This window comes from Chaetodon trifascialis, chromosome 7 (assembly GCF_039877785.1).
Source record: "Chaetodon trifascialis isolate fChaTrf1 chromosome 7, fChaTrf1.hap1, whole genome shotgun sequence".
In the NCBI taxonomy this organism is placed as follows: Eukaryota; Metazoa; Chordata; class Actinopteri; order Chaetodontiformes; family Chaetodontidae; genus Chaetodon; species Chaetodon trifascialis.
Window position 1 is genome coordinate 6273682 of NC_092062.1, and position 25383 is coordinate 6299064.

At 40.8% G+C, this 25383-nt stretch overlaps 1 protein-coding gene across 1 annotated transcript in view; it reads right to left on the minus strand.

Moving 5' to 3' along the window:
- LOC139333574 (voltage-gated potassium channel regulatory subunit KCNG4-like) overlaps positions 1-25383 on the minus strand; it is a 179182-nt gene that overhangs the window by 52571 nt on the left and 101228 nt on the right. The window lies entirely within an intron of this gene.

Genomic DNA, 25383 nt, shown 5'->3' on the forward strand with positions numbered 1-25383 from the left:
CTGTCACTGCCCCAATATGGCTTACTGTACACTCACTGAAGACTCTATAAAAGTTATTTTGCCATCAGAATTCAAAGTGCTGGCCCTTAATTTACTGTGGAGTCAGACTGTAGACATCTGATGCACTCCTTCAATCTGATGCCTTTAAACACAGGCAGCAAAACTGCAGCTCTATGACACTGACATCCAAATAATAAAACCAAAATAAGGGCTTCAAAAAATTTATTGTGGAGTATTCCAGGGTTTGTCTTGGAAGACGTAGCTATTGCGACAGTTCCTCTACAGTATGTGACAGCAACCGTCTGAACAGAAACACCAAGTAAAATTGTGTGAGGAAGGCTGGCATTTCCCACACAGACAGGGCGGCCTAGACTTCATATCCAGTGGAAAGATAAACAGTGGAGGAAGCATAGACCACCTCTCCCAATTTTGAAGCTTCCTTTCACTCCTAAAAATTGGAATCATGCCCAAAACTGATGCCTAAACCAAACAATGTAAGCTCTATTTGAATGCCCCACTTTCTATCTCCACCTATAAGTAAAAGCATAGGTGAAAGACTGCTCTTCTCCTCCACACCGGGATGACCCAGATAACTGCTCCTGGCTGCTCTCCCCTCCCTGTCCTCCTCTCTTTTCCTCCATTTAGGTGAACGCAGAGTGAAGGAATGTTTCAGACCCTGGAGACGTCCTCCCCATCTTAAGGGCCGTTAACAACATTCCCAGATCCCTCCACCTGTGAAAGGATCCCATTATTCTTCCCCTGGACTGGAATGCCCTGAACCAGGCTAATAGTGAGACAGCATGACATATTATACACACTTGTAGCTACACAGTAGGGTACCAATGTGAGGCTTAGTATGTGTCAGACTCAAAGACATATCTAACCTCTTGGATTTTTTTATAGGCCTTAATGAATAGTACTGCTGTCCCGACACTATGGAATCTACAGTACTTCACTGAGGCAACGCAAGGAAAACTAATCAGACCACAACTGCTCAAATGTGCAATATGAGCGATCACTATGAGAGGCTGCCTCGAGTGACCTCTAAATGACTTTTATATTTCACGCCACTGGGATGGATTTTACAACACATCTGCCTTTGCCTCGGTGCACTGGCACGAGGATCAAGTTTGCAGTCACTTTAATTACATTTGTTTATTGCAACAACATACCATAATGGCAGTTCTAAAAGCTGAATACAGCATTTTTAAACTGTTATTTAAAGGATAATAATGTAAATATGTATTCTCCTTTTTCATTGAATTGAACTTTGACACTTCCCACAGTAACCAAGGGTGTCACCAAATCAACAAGAACTGATATTTTAAATCTGCGATTATCAATCTTTTGGGTAACGCAAACACTGACATATTGTCATATTATTTTGATATGGCAACGTGTTAACCAACCTTTTTAAACATGACAGGCAGCATTCATTTGGAGCCATGTTTGTGTCCACCTGGAGAACAAACTGCAATACTCTCTCTCCTTTTTAGCTCTGTTTTGGCCTCCACCAACACCAGGAGGTAACATCTGACTCTTTAGCTGATAAATGCGGCAGTATGTTCAACAGCCAGTTGCTTTGTCTGCCTGATTTTTGGTGCTGGCTCAGTAGTGTACAGAGGGTTTATCAGAGCTTTACACTGAGAACTGCTGCTGTTGGAAGTGAGGTTGATGTTGATGTTGATGTTGATGTTGATGTTGATGTTGATGTTGATGTTGATGACAATGGTGAGAGTGTGGAAACAGTAAGCTGAGAGACACAAACAATGTTGCTTAGACTTCAGGGGAACTGCATTCAGGTGATGTGTTTGTCACTATGATTGAGCCCTTTCACATTACTCATACGATCACATGTAAAAATAAAAATGCTGATTAGCGCAGCAAGAACTTTATAGTTTTGCCCAGCATCTCAGGTCTCAAGCCTCCAGATTAATAAAATGAAGACGAACGGTAGAATTATTCTCCAAAATGTCGAAAACATTCTCATTTTCGTTTTTTACTCCCAAATAAAGTGGTTTAGGAAATCTGGCTAAACTGTTGGCTTGTTTACAACCTGTCTGATCATCTGGCTGCTCCTTGCTCACTGTAGCATTGTTGTGTTTCCTGATCTCAGCACTCACTGGCAAAACTACAACAGCTCTCTGCTGATGTTCAGTTACACGAGAGTCCACATGGATTCACTGCTCACTGCGTTGACTCTCACCAGGATTCAATATGTGTTGATAAAAAGTGGCACATAAATGGGTGTTGAGACCTGACATGAGGACTCCACTGTTATTATCACCAAAACAAATACATGTTTGACACTTGTTTACCCAGTGGTCTACCCTCTCTGCTTTCATCCTGCATCTCGCTCTTTGTTAGCACTTGTATTGGCTGAGCATCGTTAATTAGTGTCCAAACATGTGCAGCTTAGTAAAGCTTAGCCTGAACGTGTCAACATGAGAGTGTGCTGTTGATACTCTGCTGCCTTCTGCACCTTTGTATACCAAACACACACAGCCAGGCCACTGCAAAGGTCAACAGACTGACAAGTGAACGCAGCTGGAGACGCACCCACGAGAGAAAACACTCTATATGTTTCATGTGAGGAGGCTGGTTGTACTTACGGTTTGCTGAGTTCTGACTATGCTGTCATGCACTTTGACTGACAGAATTAATACTCTGGAAGAAAACACTGTGAAACCACATCATGTAAACACAAGTTTCACAGAGTGCAGAGAGGGGATTTGTGGGTATATGTGCACACACACACACACACACACACACACACACACACACACACACACACACACACACACACACACACACACACACACACACACACACAGCACTTACTCCTCCAGTAAAGATTATATTTCTTTTAAAGACACAAGGTTACAGACTCGAAGTTATTGTAACACTTTCTCTTTTCTTTCAAAAAGAAAAATGACACTATTTCTGGCAAGCTAAAGATACTTTCCACTTGTTATCTCTAAAAGTTCTCTTTCTTTCTGACAGGTTATTTGTGTCTTTGTTTCTCCCTCTTTGTCTGGCTCCACTCTTCTCTCTGTGCTGCTCTGACAACAGCCGAAGGCTAGCACCTTCCTATATATATATATATATATATTAGACATACACACGTCTCCCCCTAATAACCTCCTGCCCGCTCCAACAGGCCAGGTGTCTGACTATCTGACAGCTCTCCAGCTCTTCTTTTTTTCTTTCCTTTCTCTTTTAATATCCTTCCTTTTCTTCTCTCCCAGCTGAGAGCAGCAGGGAAGGTATGCAACATTAGGTCGAGACACGCAACAGGTGATGCAGCCAGCCAGCTAGCCTTAGGAGAGGAGGAGGAGGGGGAGGGGGAGGAGGAGGAGGGGGGGGGAGGAGGAGGAGGAGGAGGAGGAGGAGGAGGAGGAGGGGTGAGAAAGTCTGAAGGCACAAAATTGTCTCATTACATGTCTGATCTACGAGACCTTTCATCTATTCTGGAGGAAGTACTTAGTCATCCCATTTAAGTAAAATTACTGATATAACACTGTAAAAATACTCCATTGTAAGTAAATGTCCTGCATTAAAAATATTGTTTGAGTAAAAGTTTAATCAGGAAAATGTACTCCACAACTATCAAACATACAAGTACTGAATGCAGAAAAACAACCAGTTACACTATTATATTATTAAATGGTCATTTGTGATGCATTAATGTCAAAGCAGGATTTTACTGTTGTAGTCGGTTGAGGTGGAGTAGAGTCAAATACATTGTTTTCCTTATGGATTAATCTCCTGATTATTTTCTTGTAATCCATTTGCTTGTCTTGTTTGTAGAATTTCTGAAAATAATGACGCTTTCACAATATTTGTTTAGTCCAACCAATGTTTGGCATTTTTACATGAAATCAAAACAGTTACCATTCAATCAACCATTCAATCAATCAGCTAATCATTTTAGCTCTGCTTGTATATATTTGTAGGTACAATGGTAATTAATAACTAATTTATAACAAAGCAGCATATTATATAACATCTTGTTTGTATGTAAAAATCTTAATCTGCAAAGTAACTAATAACTAAAGCTGTCAGATCAATGTAGTTCCGGAAAAAGTGCAATATTTCCCTCTGAAATGTAGTGAAGTAGAAGTATAGAGTGGCATGACAAGAAAACACTCACGCTAAACACTTCAAAATACCATTATTGTAAAATTACTAATAAGTACAAAATTTTGGACTTTGATAGCTACAAGTTGTTTTTGGATGTTTGCCTCATTTATAAGGTTCTGAATGGTTTAGCCCCTCCACCATTACAAGACTTCATAAAGAAAAAATCCTCTAGAGTAAACACCAGAGCACTGTGCAGAGGAGATTGTGAAGTACAACGACGCAGGACTAAATTTGGCCAAATGGTGGCCTCCATTAGAGGAACGCAGTCCTGGAACTCACTGCCAGCTCATGTTAGAAGCTGCCACAACTACACCACCTTTAAAAAGACCCTTAAGCAGTGGTTAATAACAAATAAGACCTGCTCTCACGAGTAACCTTTTTGTCTTTTGTGTGAATTGAAATGTGAATTGGAACTTATTCTGTGAGATCTTTTACATGTGTTATCCATTTGTCATAGTGTTTTTGTGTATTGTATAATGTATTGCCTCTATGTTTTTAAACACCTGCCTTAGGACAACGGATTAAAATTAGCATTTAATGCTAACTCCGGCATATTTTCATTGATGCTTCTGCTGACATGTCAATTAATATGCATTGTCCTAATCAAATAAATAAATTAAATTAAATTAAATTAAATCAAATTAAATTTGTACTTATGTGTGGTACTTAAGTAAATGTACCTTGTTACATTCAACCACTGCCTTTCATCAGTCTGTTTAAAGAGACAGGACAGATAACCGCAGGACAAATACCATAATAGTGAAGCGTGTTGACAAAAGTGAACGTGCTCTGTCCAAATTCACCAGTTCAACACACCAGATCAACAACAGAAAGCTGGCCATCAGGTTGGGAGCGCATCAACTAACTATCTGTGCTGTAGCTGGTGTTACAAAGCTCAGAAGAAAGACACTTAATGCTGCACTCACAAGAAGGACACTCCATGCATTCTTCCAAAGCTCAAAACTGGTGAGGTGGAACATCTTTAGAATCAGTGTAAATTGCCTAGCCTGGGTAGCATTACTCTAATTTATATGGATTACAGGGCCCAAAGTACACATCATTTGCAATCAGATTATATTTTGCCACACCATGCACATGCAAAACCACGCTCTCATAAATGCTCTTAAACAAATTACATTTTGCTAAATGTACATGGTGTGAATAAGTGGGATTCATCCTCTGGGCACCACAAATGTCTGTACCAAATTTCATCTCAATCCGTGAAGTATAAGTCTGGATCACAGCAGTGAACCAACCAACCAGCACTGCACTCCATCCCTACAGCTGCTAGCATTGCTAAAAATCATCTCTGTATAGTTCAAACCAATATTATGAAAGACAAAATGTGATTCATTCAGTAATGAAGACGACAGTAGGTACAAAATTACAGGTCTAACTCTAATCACCATATAGCAGAAAGAGGCAGAAACAAAAAGCAATCATGTTATGTTGTTTACTGATGAGTAAATGTGCATTAGAGAGCAAGTTTAACACCGTATGAATAATACTAAGTTGATAGGAGGGCATCAGGGAGCTGTTGCTGTACACTGTCGCTGAAAAGAGCCAGTAGTCAAGATTGGTTTAATAGAGCCATCAAAGCTGGAATTATGTTTGAAATTTATGAGGTCAGAAGGTCTCTGTCTGCGCTAGCTTCAATTATCAGCCAGCAAACACACACACACACAGTCCCTGCTTGAGCAAAGAATATCTCTCTAACTGGATCAAAGAGGATTCACAGACTCAGAGAATAATCAGTTAACACAGTTTGTCTTAATTCAATCTGAGAGACACTCAGTCCCCTGAGAGATACATCATGCGTGTGTTAATGGGCATCATCCATTCACTAATAGGAATGCTCCAATATGGAGGATACGTTGTCTATGAGTATGCATGGGTTATGAGCTCATCCATGTGTGTAACAGAGACAGAGAGAGAAACAAACATGAGACAGACATGTCCACAGTCACACCAGCATCCATAACAGCATCAGATTGGACTGAAATTAGTACAAGCTTTGTCATTGTCTGTGTGTCCATGGAACAGGTGACTATGGAATATGGACTTTTTGGCTCACTGCCAGAGTCGATCATCATCATTAACTGTAACATCTATTGATAAGGAGCTATTCACTCAAACAGTCAATAAAGCCAGAAGAAGAAGAAGAAGAAGAAGAAGAAGAAGAAGAAGAAGAAGAAGGATGGATGTGAGAGGGACAGAGGAACTGCCCAAAAGGCTAAAAGTTTGTGCAAGTATCTCATTAAATGGGAGGAGGTTTACTTGTACTTAAAGAAGAGAAACGTTGGTCAAAGTCAGGCTTTTTGTAAAACATACTACATGAACTTCAGTGTATCACACAGAGGGAAAAGTGACAAATCTGCCAAGCATAACTTCAGCCAAGAGGAGCAGAAACAGGCTAAACCAATGACTTTTTGGACTAAACTATCTCTGCCCTCTGTTTTTGAAGCATCCTCTCTTACCAACTGTCTTACCTACAAGCAGTCTCTCAGAACCACCAGTGAAGCATAATGTGTAAGTGATGTGTATATATCTTTTAAGTGATACATAAATAAACTGAAAGCTGAATTTGTGTTTTCATTGCTATAATGCAGGGACATTCACAGCATTTCACTTTAAACCCAGGATCTGATTCTGACCACCTGACTGCAGTCACTTAATGCAGGAACCAGCTAACTCAGTCTTGTTGCTCTCATGCTTTAAAGCCTGGTGTTGATTTTGGGGTTTAATGTGTGTAGACTTGTGTAAAAGTAAGGGGCATGTGGACAGTTTCAATTTCAATGTTGACAGGGAGGCCAAAGTCTTTCGAACACATTGTCTGGAAACCCTGACTACTGTATCTATGCAAAAAGTGGTAGACTGACAGACAAACCAGCATTGCACTTCCTAAAACCTCATGACTAAAAAGCACATTTTCCTCTCAGTTGTGATCTTGGGTGCACACTAAGCCAAGGTTTTTCACACCTAAAAACTGAGTAAATTGCTCTCTACAGTGGATAAATCAGGAAACACTTGTGTCTTCATGTGGTTGAGGAAATCCAGCTTTCCAAAAGCTATGATGTAAGCCTGCTCAGGGTGTTTGCTGTGTGACAGCGACGTTAAGAAGTGAACTTTCTGTCGCCTCTGTCTGTGATCAGCCAATTTGAATGTCGGTGCAGCCAATCACACTGTACAGACATGTCATGTATGTGTAGTAGCCAGCTGAGACTCAGTATAGTAACTTGGAAAACAATATGGTTTACAAGAGCAGGGAAAAAGCAGAGACTTAGTTGTTTTCCAAGCTTTTTCTTCATTTAAGTGAGGATGGAACCTTTCAAATAGCACCTAAACCTGTTCATGTGGATGCAAGTTGATTTCACTAAACAGAATAATCCTGATTATCTGGAATGACAGACACAATTTGCAAAAACTGACAGGATGGAAATGACGAAGGAAATCCTTCCAAATACATTGTTCATGTTACAGCATGCCCATATGTTGTTTTTCTTAAAATAAAACACGTATTTCATTTACTTTATGTCAATCAACAACAACAACGTTTTTTTTTTTCAGAAAACAAACAGAATGAAGAGACTGAGGGCAAAAGCACAACCAAACAATGAGTGTGTGTGTGTGTGTGTGTGTGTGTGTGTGTGTGTGTGTGTGTGTCCCTCACCTGTCGACACTAACCTGTCAGATGAGAGTGGACCTTAATGAAACCAGTCAGATCCCCTCTCTCTCTCTCTCTCTCTCTCTCTCTCTCTCTCTCTCTCTGTCTCTTGCACGCACACACACACACACACACACACACACACACACACACACACACACACACACACACATGCAGAGAAGAGCGCAGGAGATGGGATGTAAGAAAGATAAAAGAAATGCCAAAACAATGCAACAAAAGCAAATTGATGTAGCAAGAGGTAGAATGCATTCAGCAACTGCTCAAGCTGTTTGCTGCTTGAGTCTGAGGATGATGACAACACATGAAAGATGAAATATAAATGAGCTGAGCTATCCACAGAGATCACCGCCTGATTCCATTCAGTGGTTTTCACATAGGAAATAATAACAACACTGCAGCCAAAGGAAGAGGAGATGAGGATTAAAGATCTTGTCTTACTTTATTTTAAAATGTTTGCATTTTCAATTTAAGCTTTGCAGTGCAGAAGGAAAAGATGATATTTATGCTGTGGCTGTAGGGTTTAAATCAACCGAAGGGGAAGGCTTGCTGGGAGAAAAAGGCAAACAAGAAAATATAATATATCCGTAGGCTCAGCGAGTCTGCAGTGGGCTGCAAATTCTGACAAATTGGCACCATTAAAAGTATGATGAATTAGCTATTAGCAGTTCCTGTTGATGCACAGATAATTATCAGTGGATCACTCAATCTGTTCACACTTGATCATTTTAAGCTGAGTTTGTGGATTTATTAATAATGGAGGTCATGATATTAAGAAAAAGTTTAAGTGACAATGAATCTAAAACTGAGCATGTCATGTCTGTGAGTTCTGATGTGGGAACACATTCTGATGCAAATTGCTGCTCTCATCTGACAATCTTCCCTCTGCACGCCCTCGTCAACTGTCTCATGGGGAAAAGGTGAGTGGAGCATACTCATTGCAGCCACACGGTCTGGTGCACTCCATCTACATGTGTTTGTTTGTTTGCAAACACGCTGTGTTTACTGAAAATAGTTTTCTGAAGTGTTCCGGAGTCACTGTAGTAATCTCCTTCATCCATTCATGTGTTCACAAAGTGGTGAACCTCTCTCCATCCTTTCCATGATGCCCCTTTCATACCCAATCATGATATTACCACCTGTTACCAATGAACCTGTTCACCCGTTGAATGTTCCAAAGAGGCTTTTTTGGAGCATTCCACTACTTTCTCAGTCCTTAGTTGCTCCAGTCCTCCTAATCAGAACAAGGATGCATGGCAAAAAATTGGGTGTCCAGACTCAGATTAAGAGGAAACCTTTCAGACAAACACTTCCATCCATCATACTCAGCAACATCCAGAGTATACAGAAGAAAGCTGATGAAGTGCAGGGTTAGGTTTGGATGAGGGGTTAGGGGTTAGGGTTAGGGTATGCAGTACCTCTCCGATTAGCATCAATCCTGTCTGATTCACCTGGCTCACAGAAAATGACCACAGCTCAGCTGTTGACCTGGAGGGCTTTATTTTTAATCACAGTGTAGCACACAATCTGCACAAAAGACAATGAACTTTGAGCAGTCAACCTAAGACCATACCTGCTCTGTGAAATACATCAGTCAGTCTTTTTGTTGTCTGTATTGCACCCTCAGCTGATGTCAAGGAAGCTGCCAGCACTACACACAGTCTAATAGCATTGGCTGACGCAAAGTCATCCAGTATGGCAGAGCTGATATTAGACCATGTCAGTCTCTGCACTATGACTGAACTTCTACCAGCGTGCAATCAATATGGGACATGTCTTACTCTGGAGGTCGGCTGCTTCAACTGGTGCCATGGGAATATGGAGAGGCTCATGCCAAGACAGTGGCAGGGCTGGGAAGCTTGACCATGATATGATTCGGTTCTTGCTTGTGTATCCAACCCCTTTGTGTTGGGAAAAAGCATGGAAAAAGAATTCAAGTGCTACACCAGTCAGGTGACCACAGCCTTGAGGGACTGTTTTGGGATGTCTCATTGGACTTATGTCAAGATATCAATAATGCAATGCTTGCCATATCAGGATACATTTATTTCTGAGAGGGCTTAACTGTACCCACAAAGACAGCGAAGCTTTACAATATGGAAAAACACTTGTTGCTGCAAGGAACATGTCTGTGCCGGGGATACAAAGTGTGATGCAGTTACTGACAAGCTCCTGGAGAAGGTTGATATCTTGTACAAGAGACTTTATTAGCTAACCAAGACTTAGATAAACTTAATTCTTTTAACGAGGAATTCCATGAAACAGGGGAGTCCACAACAGATTTAAGAATGGTAACAGTGCGTGGCAGAACACCTGAGAGGGTGGTCATTTCTTGGCATAAGAAATATGATCCACCAATTAGTGCTAGAGATGGTATATAGTAATCAAAGTACTATATAACAAGTAATGCTAAGTGTTTACCCTCCTTATGAATGTTACCAAAATGAGGACGTATATCTCAATAGGCTTACTTTCATAAGTTCTTTAATTAGAGAAAGTTCATAAACATTATATCTTTGGTTATATTGATTGTGTGTGATATGAACACTGATATTTGAGATAATAACTCCCTTTTTGATCAGCACTTAATTCAGTTTGGTCAAGATATCAAGTTGGTCCTTTCCAAAGTGTTGTTGCTGGCAGACAATCATTATTGATTTGGCCACAACAGACACAAACCTGTCTCAATGATATTAAATGTTGACAGTGTACCTGAGTTGACCAGTTATGATATTGATACATAATAATAATATAATAATGAAAAAGTGGAAAATTAGGTTGGTCAAGGCTAACAGATGATGCCTTTGGGAATTTATACTGATAATCCACTTGATGTTATTCTGTGTGGCAACATTAACTTTAAGAGCCAAAACCACATTAGTTATCTATGTAAAACATATGATACAATTTTAAATTGTCAAAGGAGTGGCTGTAAATCATTCTGCCAAGTAAGGGGTAAACAACATCATTTCAGGACAGGATGGGACGAACATGTGTCTGAACTCCATTTGGAGGCCAGAGAAGCTTTTAAAAACTTATGAGGAAAAGTGAGGCATAGCCCAGAGTGTGAACACGAAAAACAAACAAATGCTAGATTTAAATACGTTGTACCCTTTATTAAAACAAATGAGCAGGCCATGAGGGAAGACTCCACAGCCATGATCAATAAGAGTGATGTTGCCATCCAGTATTGATGGGGTTTCTGGGTCCAAACATATCGCTGAACAGTGGAGAAAACATTTTTAACTGTGTTAAAAGTAATAAATTTCATGTTGGTGATGTTCCTAATACTGATGGTGCGGTCATTAGACCTGGTGAAGTGTGTTAAACACAGCACAGATTTGTGTATATATACACCAAAGGAAGTTGTTGAAAGCATAAAAGATTTATTACTACAGTATTTGTGCATTTCCTGCATGCGACAGAATTAATCATGGCAAATTGTTTACTAAAGTACAAGAAAGAGGGGCCGACCCACATGTTCCCTTCAGTCTGTAAGTGAATGTTCTTACTAAAAAATGTAACCTTGGATGTACGGTGGGCCCGTCCCCCACATCTTATTAACCATCCAATCTATACTGATGGCTTAGTCGTCCTGTCTTTTTACTGTGCTGGCTTACAGCAAATTCTCAGAGACATTGTGTGCAAGATGGCATCGTATGTAACTCTAAAAAGTGGATAAGCAAAAGCAAAATCATCCTTTATGGCTGACCAAGCGATAAAACGATAGCGTTATGTCTCGCGATAGACACGTCATCAAAATCAATAAAAAATGTTTTTGCTAAAACATTCGATAATTTTTTTTCTTTGTCGGAAGAAACCTGAAGTTGCGAAGCAAGGTTGGTTGCATGAACAAAGGCACTCGCTCTCAGGTAACTGAGCAACGTAGGGAGTAATCGCTAATCAGTGAGAGAGACACGCTAACACGCCAATCATGTAACATTATCAAGTTTGGTTGAGCCGTGTCGTTGTCTCATGTTTGCTGCTTCGTGAGGAGTGACATGAGAAATAGAAAGCGCTGCATCAAGCGAAGAAATTGTCGATAAAACAGGGAAAGTCAGCTCGCCAGTATGGCATTTTTTTGGATGTTATGAGTCGGACCGTAATCAGACCAATGTGGTCTGTAACTTTAGCAAGACCGTCGTCCCCACCAAGACCGGTAACACCACAAACTTATTAAACCAAGTCCACCTCAGTTTCTGCTATGTTTCCAAAACACTGCACATATCTGAATACATTTCATTCAGCAGAGGGTGAATCAGCTTGTGAACTTCCTGCACTAAACCTGCAGAAAAAAAGTTCTCAGGTTTCTCTCTGTTTACATTTTTATACTTTTTTTACATTTATTATTGAGTGTTTTCCATGGTTGTGTTGACATTTCCTTTCCTTTCTGCCTTGATAGCTGAGGGGATTTAAAATAAAAATGTTTAAATTGAATGTATTTTTCTCCTGGTCCTTATTTTCAATAGGTCACAAAAAATATCAATAATTATCGATATCGACCAATATAAAACACATATCGCAATAGAGTTTTCAGCCATATCGCCCAGCCCTAGACCAAAAGCTGGTGAACAAAGTAAAATATCTGGGTCACAACCTCAGGAATGATGATGTGATGATGACGATGATGATGATGATGCTGTTATGGCTGTGCTCTTTGGTCGCTTGGTTTTTGTGTTTTTTGCTTGTGTTTCCTCTCTCACTTCTCTTAACAGTTTAGAGCGAGGCGGGAGCTGTGCTGAGTTTTCTCCGGCTATGCCGCTGAGATGCACCTGAGCCACATCAGCGCTCATCAGCGTGCGGCTTCTTAAGTTGGCTCCGCTCTCTCTTCGTTGCCAGATGATTGTTCGTCCAGCCATTTGTGTCTCACGGAGCGTGGTCTCCAGTTGATTGTATCTCGAGTTTATTATATCGCTGACTTCACTAGTGTTATCCCTGTTTGCAGGTGAATTTTTTGTTCTACTTACTCTAGCTGAGTTTTTCTCCCTTATGAGGTGATTTTTGGTTGTAACTTTGTTTAGTGCTATTTTTCCCCCACATGGAGATTTCTGTTCTGTCGCCTTTGCTTAAGTCTAGGAGTTTTTTCCCCTTGTGGAGATTTTTGTTGTATTATTTGTTACTTTGTATTTGGACATTAAAAACCAGAGTTTATTGTCTCTGCATGCTGGGTCCTGGCCTTTCTGTGTCTCGAGTCCGTAACAGATGGTGTGCAGCACCATAAATTTCATATATGTACAGATGAGGTTAAAACAGTCTACCGTACTCCACTCTGCACAGCCCACCCATGGTGCTGTTATAGCAAGGCAAAATGGAAAGGCTTCAGGTTGTATTTAATAAGTCTGAAATAAATTCCAATTGAATTTACCCCAATAACAAACCATGGGTCATCCCAGACCTGAAAGAAATGAATGAAATGAGAGGCTAAATGTCAGTCTCATGTCTGTAAGCTAAGTAGAAACATAAAGAGTGTAGGCGGAGGCATACAGTTAGTCTGGCTTTGTCCACCCAACTTTTCAAAATCCTGTTTTTGCGCCACCTTCACACTTACTGTTCATTTGCCATAATGCTGACACACACATCAAGGTTGCCTTCAGCTATCACAGTGCTCTCAAAGCAATAAGCTTTGCTATCAGTAGCTAGCGGGTAGCAGGAGAAGGTTCGGGCTGTCTGATGTTAACATGGAAAATCTGCAGTCACTACTCAGGGTTAAAAAACGACCTCTATCTGCACATTCTTCAGAGAAAAATAGTTTAATGTAGGTTTTGATTTACAGATGATAATGTGTAATTCTAAACTCCTAAACATATGCTAGTATTGAACATCAATCAAAGTTGAGGCAATTGTAAAACAACATAATCTATCAGGTCTTTATCAACAAAACCACATGTGTATGTGCATAGCATTAGTGCATCAGTAATACAGCTATTTAATTAGTATTTACACAGAAAACACGAAGAGCATTCATCAGAACATATTATTTTGTAAGATGATATATATGCTGGAAATACTTAAGTCTATTGGTATGTTTAAGAACCCCTGACTTCATCATGTCCCCCAAACTTCTGCAACCAAACCTACACCCTTGAAGCTTGACTAACAACATCCTTACTCAAGCTACATATTTAACACAGAGACATGAGACTGTAATCAGACTTCTCATCTCACTAAACCTTTAGTCTTTTAACTGTTTCAGCACTCATCAATAGCTCAGTGCATATGCTTTACTAGCTCTACGGCTACAATCATATTAACTTTGTATTTTTTATGTAAATTGAAATGGATTTACTGGTTGTGAAGCACTGAATTCAGTAATTATTGATATTTTTCAGTATCATTCTACAGTCAAGTTTTTAGTTTCATTTTACTGATGAAATTCAAACTATAGAGTGACACTGTATATCAAAACAAACCTGGTCCTTGGGCATCTATTCATGAATGCAAGATCAAAACACAATTTTCACCAAAATGCCATCACCTCGCCTCGTTGTCTCTTTTCCATTTGCATGGAGCTGCCATTTTATTGCACCTTTCCACCTAACTTTGCATCACACATGCAGTGCTATGTGTGATAGGCACAATGCATTCCAAGGTCAGACCCTGACGACACAGCTAAAAACTTTTGAGATTGCAGCTATTAAAGACAAGAGGATATGGCATTAATATATCTAAGCTACTGTAGAGAAAAGACGGAAGTAAGCAATATTGTACTGGCCCAAGGGCCAACATGCCTGAGGCAAATGAATCCATCAATAAGCTGTGAAATAGCTGAAGTAATATGAACCGATATGATGAGCATACACACACAGGAATGAGTGGTCACACAGCTGGAAATGATGCGTGTAGGCACTTACACGTGTGGATGAGCAAATGCACTGGCAAGCATGTGGTATGAAAGCACACAGCATGAACAGCACCCTGTAGTGCTTCCATATATTTCCAGAGAGCACACTGATTTATGGATTTCAATACTGTCCTGTAAATATGCATATATCTAATGATTTTTACAGTGATCACGTCTGAAGAAGAAACCTGACACTGGTCTTCCTATGGAGTGAAATGCAAGCAGTCCTCTGTCCTGCACCCCTGTCAGCAACTTTCTCCTCTGGAAAGCAGCCATTGGATCAAATGACAAAGGTGAAATGTGACAGGGATTAAATCAGCTGGGGATGTTCTTAATGAGGAAGGTTAAATGTTTCTAGTGGAGAGAAATCTTTGGAGACGGGTTAAACTTCTAAAAGAAGTTCATTTTTCAGAAGGTATTAATGTTCACTAAACTATACTAGTCTATGTTGAACATCAGGTTTTGATCACTTTTACATTATTTAAACCTACTCACCTAACCTCTAGATGCCCAGGAGAAGCATCCAATCAATGCAATCCCCATTTCAGGCAGCTTTCATCTCAGCTAACTCAGCCTTTGTACCTCGAAGTATTGGGCCATCGGAATAACTTGCAAGACATAGAAGAGTACAAGTTTACAACCATGGTGGCTGCTCTTTGAGGTGGTACTTAGGCATGACAATGCTTTGAGCTTAATGCTAACATCCACATGTCAACATGTTCATAATGACAATGCTAATATGCTGATGTTTAGCAGATATGTTTACCATGTTCATGATTACAGTTTAGCTTGTGTGTGTGCTAATATTTCAGGATCGATTTTAAGGTTCTTTTACTAGTTTTTAAGTGTCTTAACAATCTTGGGCCTTCTTATTTATCTGCATTACTTTTACCGTATCAACCCTCGCGGACCCTGAGGTCCTCCGGTGCTGGCCTTTTAACGATACCACAAATTAGAACTAGAACACACGGGGAGGCGGCATTCAGTTATTATGGCCCCCGATTGTGGAACAGCCTGCCGGAGAGCCTCAGGGCCGCAGAGAATGTTGATGTTTTTAAAAAGAGGCTCAAGACCCATCTTTTTAATCAGGCTTTTAACTGACTCATTTAGCTATTTATAATTTCTTAAGCTGACCTTTATTATTACATTTTCTAATATCATATATATATTCATTTTTTATTGGGTTACCTCAATGTTTTATTTCAATTGTTTTAGTCATTACTTATGGTCTATTTTATACATTCTATTGTTTTATTCTCAGTTTTAGCTTCTATACCTTTTATCTTATTTTAGTGTTCTAGCCCCTCATTTTCCAGTGTTTCCTCCTGGGGGCCTACCACACCGGGATTTGATTCTGGTTCACCGATGGGGGTGCTGTTCCATGGATGGCCCTGGCACAGGTAGCTAGAGAGCTTTACACCTTGGTGTGGAGCCTCCTGCCTGCCTGGGCTGGGGTGGTCCCTGTGTCAGCGCCCCCGCAGTCATGGACCATGATTCCTCTCGGTGTGCGTGACCCCCAAATGGTAGCTTCTTCCTCACCTCGGTTCTTGGTGCCCAGCCATGTCTCCTCAGCGACAGTTAGTGTATGTATGTGGGTGTGTGTAAGTTTGTGGGTGTGGGTATGTATGTCTGTCCATGTATGTGCGTGACTGTATGTAATTGTGTATCTCTGTGTATATTTGGGGGGGTGGGAGGTTTGGGGTCACACTGTTTTGTAATGTTGTTGTTTTTAACCCCTGTGAGGCACTTTGTATTACTATAAAGTATGAAAAGTGCCATATAAATAAAGTTGATTTGATTTGATTTGAATATTTGATACTTCGCACTTGTGCTTTGTGTTTTATTTATTTTATTTTTAACTTTTTTAATTGTCTAGTAACAAAACAGAAAGTAGTAAAAAAAAGAGGGACTCTGGCACTAAAAAGACTTTTTACTGTTTTTTAATTGTCTTGTCCCTTTATATATAAAATATGTGTTTTATAAATAAAAGGAGAAAAGATCAGAGGAATTGGCATTCATTCCATGTGTGTATATATATAATTTTAAGTAAAAATACTATATCGGGATATATATTGTTATCGGGATATAAAATTACCTATATCGGGATATAAATTTTTATCCATATCACACAGCACTACTTCGCACTAACCACAATTTAAAGCTGTGGCTGATGGGAGCCATTAGATTAGGATTTTGGTGATGAACCAAAGTACGGCATATTAAAACTGGACCCGATGATGGTGCTAGAGGAGTCAAGGCAGAGGTCGGGAACAGCTGGCTTATGACTATTTGCTGGATAGAATATCTAGCAAATAGAATAGAAAAAAGAGAAAGATAATATAAAAAAAAAAACAATCAAAAATTCTCTAACAATTTTTCCAGTGATAAAAGAAAATAACATGAAACAATCCTTCCAATTGTCCCCTGAATGCAACACACATAGTGTGCCAGTGCTGAAAAAGGCTAATCTCAAGTGTCATTACAGCTTGAAGAGGAGGACAGGGCATGCATCTTCCTCCACCTTTGCTCTTTCCTACGACCTTTATGAGCTCAGCTATCAGGCAGGGTATGCTGTTACTGGCTCTTTTGTGCAGATCAGATGCAAGCTTTTGTAATGTAGATTTTGCACCATAGATACATATAAAAACCATTACTGTCACCACCACCATGGATAATGGTGAAGTGAAATGCATTCACTAGTTATCAGAGGCGGAACAGTGCAGTCTTGACCTCTATGACCCACCCAGCGGCCCTGCTGGGGTTCGATGCTATGAATTTTCATTTACACAGGCATTCATATTAAATGTACATGTAATGTGCCAAGTGTTGAGTGATAGATTCCGCACACACACCTGCATGAATATATCAGCAATTGTCTGGTGTTGGGCTGACAGTGGTCAGTTGGAAAATTTTAACATATCACCTACACACATACTCCAAATAATGTAGTAATTACAGATGGTTTGACAGAGACAGGGACAGTTTATGAGAATGCATTGAATTTTTCCTATCAAAAGTATGCAGAGAGGGGCAAATCCAAAACATATGGATATAGGTAGCTGGAGACTGACAATATGTATCGCAGACAGGATCAGCATCCTCGTACATTCTAGATAGCGATGAAGAACCTTAACATTGCAGCAACCCGTGCCTAGCAGAGATGAAGGAGTGAACCTGCCATACACACTCATCCCATGTCATCTTCAATTTCAAAATGTAAATCATCCTCCCATAGTGTTTTAATAGTGTGCACTGAGATAGGGTTTAGTGAGTGGATGAGATTATACAAAGAAGAGAGATATATTATCCATATATTAAAGACAGGTGGAATAATGGATTTCCTGCTGGAAATGATTGAACTAGATGAAGCCAGAACTGAACTGCTCTCAAGCTTTTGTTACTATTGTTATTATATATATCTACATCTCTCTCTCTCTCTCTCTCTCTCTCTCTCTCTCTCTCTCTCTCTCTCTCTATATATATATATATATATATATATACATATATACATATATACATATATACAACAAGAACATCACATGCAATGGGTAGACATCGGAACAAATAGGAAAACTACTAACTTAATTTAAACAAAAGTGATCTTGCTAGGGATAAATTTAAGAAAGACAAGCACTGAAAATCAAATTGGACTATCCACTGAATATCTAAGTATACAGTACGATGTGAGGCAACCTTAAACATCTCACTTTTGACCAAATGAAGTTTACAGCCAGATATGCAACCACAAGTGGTAAAAATAATGAGAGCTGTTGGAACTAATACTGAGGGGTCAGAGAAACACACTCAGAGATCATGAACATAAAGCAAAACTGTATATTCAACACCATATCTGAGTACTCCTGTAACATGTAGATGTGGCTGGAGAGCCACAGCAAGTGGCTTGATGGCAATGGTGAATAAGAGGGGACTCAACTGTTCAGCCTTTCAGAGTGGAGCAGCGGAGAGGAAAATATTTGTGTGTTAATGGTTCTAATAGAAGCTGGGGGTGAAGTGTGTGGAAAAGAGACATGAAGCTCTACCAGAAGTTCAGTCAAGTAGACTATTCTTTTGCATGTGTAGACCTGTAGTTTATTTCTCACACCATCGTGTATTCACTGCTCTAAAGCATGCTCATTCATAATTTCTTTGCCGTCATTGTCTGGGAGTGGTCAATTAAGATATCAGCTGTTCTCATCTGTCCAGAAGCACAGTGACACACCTTCACTGTAAGTCTGTCATCTTGTGGATGTCTGTTTAAATATGAGTCTTTCATGCTGCAGTTTGGAGAACCTCTCCATCTCCCCATCACTGCCCAGTCTTCGTAGATCTTCAGCTTCTTCATTTCATCATCCTCATCAGTCTATCAGTCAACAGAGTCATCAGCCACCACCACCACTGTCTGGACTGCAGGGGGCGGGGTTTATCTTGCTGCTGCTCAGGACGGTGCCTTTTGATTACAAAATCTCCCTGTGGAGTCTAAGTGCCAAAGACTTTTTGATAAGGCTTAATTATCACATATCATCTCTCATAATAAACGATTATCTTTACTTCATTCATTTGTGTCTCCTGATTGAAATAAATTTGTCGCCCGCCCAAAACAATCTTCTGTGAGTACAGAAAAGATAACCCAACTCCACTCGGTCAAAGGCCTTTTCTGCATCAAATGAAATGTGGATCTCTGGTGTGACTGAGGCAGAGGAGTTATACAGGATATTAAAGAGCCTCCTCAGATTAGAAAAGGAATATCTACCATGAACAAATCTTGTTTGGTCTGGAACGCATGGCACCCTTCCTTAAAATTAGTGAGATTGTAGCTTTCATGAGAGCTAGCAGGGGTTTAGAGGACATGATTGATTTGTCGAACATATCAATTAGGACTGGGACTAATGTATCAAAGAATAAAATTTAACTAACTCCTCACATTTGTCAGTCAGTAGCTGCACCTGGGCTTTCAGTTCACTGCTGAGTCCAGCTCGGAGAGCTAGCTGCAGTTGTCTGTGCACATCCACACAGTTTATGTATGGTCTGTTCATGAACTGCTGTCATAGATCAACTATATAATGCAGTTCTTGCTTCACCAAAGAAGACCTTCTGCGGCTGAAGGTCAGACATTAACTCAGGCACACATTAACTTTCGTGGACACAAGCACTGATTCAAGCCTTTCCTAATTGGGAAGGTTAGCATGTTAGCATCTGACTTCAGCTGGGAATCTGGGTCAGTTGAGGGGCTTTGGGGGGGCCTCCCCGTGAAGTATCTGCATTAGGGCAAGCAGAGGCCATGGCGGTCTAAACTTGCGCCAATTACCAAGTCAGCATCTAGCTGGTGAAGTAGAGCACTTTACTATATCAGTGACAGAGTATACTGTAGTGAATAATATGATATCCTTAATACCTATTGTGGACACATTATACAGTATTTCAGACAGAGTAAGAAATGGGAGTAAGAAATCCATCCATCCATTTTCTATACCGCCTATCCCTTTGCGGGTTGCGGGGGGGCTGGAGCCTATCCCAGCTGTCAACGGGCGAGAGGCGGGGTACCCTGGACCGGTCACCAGCCGATCGCAGGGCAACATATACACAAACAACCATTCACACACACACTCACACCTAGGGGCAATTTAGAGTCATCAATCAACCTAATGAGCATGTGGGAGGAAGCCGGAGTGCCCGGAGAGAACCCACGCATGCACCGGAAGAACAGGCAAACTTCACACAGAAAGGCCCCGCCCGGGGATCGAACCAGCAACCTTCTTGCTGTGAGGCACGTGCACTACCTGCTGCACCACCGTGCAGCCAGTAAGAAATCTAGAAATATATTTTTCTCTTTGTTTGTGTGTGTGGTGGCAGCAGCTGCAATCCAAGTGTGTGTTGTGTCTGTGTGTGTGCTCTGTCTGTATGGTGACCTGTCTGCCATCATATGTCAGTTGAGTAGCTGGTGTGTGACAGTAGGCAATCTGGCAATCTCCTGCTGACAGGCCTTCAGCTTCCCAATTTGTGTACTGGTGTGTGTCTCTTGGGGGGCATGTTTGTGCATCCTAGCAATACAAAAAAACAAACAAACAAAACCATCACATACTGTACAACACAAAATCCATCACAAGATCAGGTTTGAGTCTGATTCAACAATTTAATCTGTCTTGCTGCAACCAATTTAATGACTGTATGGACACTTTACATGGTACACATGCAGTGAAAATGCGGGGCAACTCCTAGAATGAATAATTGCTGTTGTTCTATAAACAGATTAATGTAAGATTTTATGAGTTTGTTTCAAAATTATGAAAGGGAAACATCTCTTTCTCTTATGAAAGAGATGTTTCAAACCCCGGTACCCCGGTACATTTCAAACCTGGGAACACTCTCAGACAAAGGCTGGTGCACCCCAAAGATCGGACACCTCATACTCAGAAGAACAATCTGGTGTGTGCAGTCCAGTGCAGTGAGGAATGCACAGACTTATATATTGGGGAAACAAAACAGCCACTGAGCAGACGCATGGCACAACACAGAAGAGCTAACTCTTCAGGTCTAGACTCAGCTGTTTACCTGCATCTCAAGGAGGAAGCACACTCCTTTGAGGATAAAAATGTGCATATTCTGGACAGAGAAGACAGATGGTTTGAAAGAGGAGTGAGAGAAGCCATCCATGTCAAGGTTGAAAAACCGTCTCTGAACAGAGGGGGAGGTCTGAGACACCACCTATCTCCCACATACAGTGCTGTCCTTTCATCTCTTCCAAAGAGATTCAAAAACTTAGCCTCTGAAAATAAACAACAAAGCCATTCACACATGGCTCAAGGAGCCTCCCAATGACAAGAATGGGACACTAACGAGGCAGACGACTGTTGTTGACACCCAAGGGTTGCACCCTACCCCGCCTTAATGGGGGATCGTTTGCCTCACAATAGAATGATACCATCCTTGGTTTTGGGGGTTGGCCTCACTCAGAGGATAAATACTTGAACCTAACACCATTTCATTGGACTAGAGCTGTCCTATCTAGTCCGGTGCGCATGAACTGATGAAGCCTGCTCGGATGAGAGGCGAAACGTCTTCCAAGACAAACTGACAAAGTCCAGTTGCGATCGATTGAATGCCCTGAAGCTTACAATGACCTGGATGAATGAGAATATTCACAGGCAAATCAGAATTATATTTTCATTAGTGTAGAACCACTTAAAAATAAGAGCTGTTGTGTTTTCCTTACCTTATGAATGAACTCTTTTATATCTACAAAGGGAGTGGGTCCACAGAGTCCACCATCTTCCACTGCCAAGCCGCCCAGAAGGCCAGAACGGACAAACCAAACACTGGCTCTCGAGAGGGCCTTTGGTGTTTTCACGTGTTTAGTGGACACTGTGAGTTCTCCTACCTACTTGGAAGGGGAAGGTGAGGCAAGTGGTTTTCAGTTGGTTGCAATCTGCAATCTGACCTCTAAATACCAACATCCTACACCCTGGTCCTTTAACATCCATCAAAAACGAGCCGGTCCCTCTTTGACATCACCATCAGTGTCTGTCTTTTGGACCTGTAGTATTATTTGTTTGTGGGAGTTAGTTATTTCAGAATATCTTCCTGTAAAAATAAAATCTGTCTGAATTGCTCTCCACTGCCTTTGACTGTTTCTAATTTGACAAAAGCTGCATCATAATAAAATATGTACTGCAGTCAGCCACAAAGCATCTCTTTCTATTAAGAGTGCCAAACCAACCTCACCTTGAAGTGAAGAAACTTTGTTAAAAGCTCTATGGTGAGTGAACAGACTTGATTTTTTCTTTCTTTTGGCAAAGGAATGAAGGATGCAGTGCTTTATGTTCCTCATCTCTGTGTAGAAAGAAGCCCAGACACCAGATCACAGCTCTGAAAGTAATTACTTTGTGGCACAAATATCCTCACTCCATATGGCTGCAATGGGAGTGCACATGTGGTCGAATCTGTTCCCCACTGCACATTCCATTCTCCTAAGAGGAAGGTGCAGCATGAGGGGGAACATTTGCTGAGAAAAACGGTACCCAAAAGACAGCCAGGGCTGACATTTCAAAATAATTTGCTGACACACAAGAAACAAACTAAATTTGGCTGTTTGGCCAAATCACATCCACCCATGCCAAAATTACTCAGTAACAGTAACTCAAGCACAAATAGTTGAATTACTGATAGTTGAATAAAGCATTCATAGCATGGCTACATGTCATCAGTTTTTCAAATGAAGCTGGAGGAAGACTATCACATCTGCCAGAACCACAACCTCTTTATTTTTTAGTCCCTCTCCTGACACTTGAGTATTAAATTTAGAAGAGCAGTCACTGCACAGGTCACCACTGCTGCTTTGTTGGGTTTTGGAAACTTCTTATACTTTTGCACCTTTGCAGGGCTATTAACCATCCATGCCTGAGTCCATGGCTGTTCTTGCAGTTCTGTTTTCACAGCCACATTACTAATAACATCAAATAATATTGAATTATCGGCAAATGAGGTTTTTTTTTTTACATAAAGTAATGATATTGGCAAATCCGAGTAACTAAATAACGAGCTGTGAGGTTTGTCCATGCACTGCAAGCCACTGACATGTTTCAGTTCACTATTGACACCCAGCAGACTCTTGACAAAACAAATCATTATGGGTCCAACAACATTTTAACAAGAGTAGAGCCATGCTGGCAGCTCTGTGAGGCTGAACAGGTATAACGTTCAGCATGTTTACCATCTTACTTTAGAATATTTGAGTGCTAAACACAAAGCGCAGCTGAGACAGACAGGACCGTCATTAGTTCTACAGGGAGTTGGCTTGGTGTTGTTGGTTTGTGTTGTTAGGAGAGGTCCTCTATTCAGCAGTAAATTTACTCAGCATCACTTCACAGCCAACATTTCCTGTTTTGGGTCCATTCAGAATGGAAAAAGAGGTTTTTATTGGAGCAATGTTGAGTGAACTCTTTAACTTCATAGCTCACTGGCTATTTTGGCAACTCTCTCTATTACATGCAGCTGTCAAACTTGAACATTTTGGTGCAAAGGTGGCAGGAGAGGAGAAAAGTTCAGAACTGAAATTGTTTTGTCCTCTGGGAAGTTTGAATGTTCTCTGTAAATTCCATAGCAATCTGACCACAAGCATTTCATATTTCTTCTGTACATGTAGAAGATTAGACCTGATGGTGACACCACAGGAAAGGTTAGGGGGTCAACGCTTACCACCTCTGCTGGGAAATTTCCTGAGGAAAACTCTGCAATCTGGTCAGTAGTGTCAGGATAAATTGCTTTGAACCAAAGGTTTGGACAGGCAGACTGAGTGACAGACAGACGGCCAGATGGAAGGACAAAAACATTGGCAACCTCAGGCCCCACCATCAGCAAGCCAGACAAAGACTGAATGTTGAATGTTGTTGATTTTACTGTAACAGCCACCTCTGTATACACATATATACATATAATACATGCAATACTGTCATATCTTTCCAGTAATTCTAAACTTATTCCGTTTATTTATGAATTCAGTATGGAAATAAATATGTATAATCCATATCTTTTTCTAAATTTCCACTGACCTCTGCCTGTCTGTCCCTCACACCTGTCTTCCCTCTCTGCTCGCTTGCATCTCTTTCTATATTTTCGATTTCTAGTCTCATTCCTTGGCTCAGCTTCCTGTTACTCTGCTCTGTCCTCCTTTGACTTTGTAGGTTCACTGTCACGCAACCACCTGCTGATACAACCCTTACAGATGTAATTTTATGGTGTGGCGACCAACCTAGTTGTTTCATTTTTACAAACAAGCTGTGGCTGATCTGCCTGCACACACACACACACACACACACACACACACACACACACACACACACACACACACACACACACACACACACACACACACACACACACACACACACACACGTGCACAGACAAACACACACACACCAAGTGCTGTCTTTCTGTGCCTGAGGGATACGAAGAGATACTGTAGAAAAAGAGAGCGACATTCTTGCTCAGCAATGCTTTTTACGAGGCTGCCCCTCCTTGTCTAAATGGACCACAGCCCATCGGGCATCTTAAAGCAAATGGCGTTTAGCACTAAGCTGTTACAACACCTCCACTATAAAGATCATCGCTGACTATTAACAATACTGTGTCACCATACTTACTGCAGCAACGTGTCATTCGGTTTATTCCCTGTTAACACCCTCTTCTCTACCGTCTCTGTACCTCTCCCTGTCTTTCGCTTTCACCGCCCACTACTTTGTTTGCTTAAACAAGTCACACTGTACATCATGAGTGTTCACTGATACACAAGCCACCTCCACACAGAGACAAGCGGCAGTCGGCCGAATGGACAGTGTCCCTCTCAGAGTTGTACTCGCAGCAGATTGAGTGGGAGGGAAAGCGCCTCTGAAGTTGCTTTCGCTGCACTGAAATCTCTTCTACTGTTCTCTGTCCAGTGTATTACTGTACAAAGCCGATGCCACAAAGCTGCAGACAGCAGCAACTCACTCACGCAAGAGGTCGTAAGACAGCATGCGTTTGCTTTTTCCCACAGACTGCTGCTTTTGTAATAGTGCTACTTGGCAACATTTATTTACTCTGTTACTAGTTTATTTCCATCATATATCATGAATATGTCAAATAAACATTACGGCCAGCAGGTATCAGCTTACACAGGGCCTATATTCACTTTATGAAACGCCTTGGTGGGTTAATCACTAGGAGTAGGAAGGAACTTGATAAC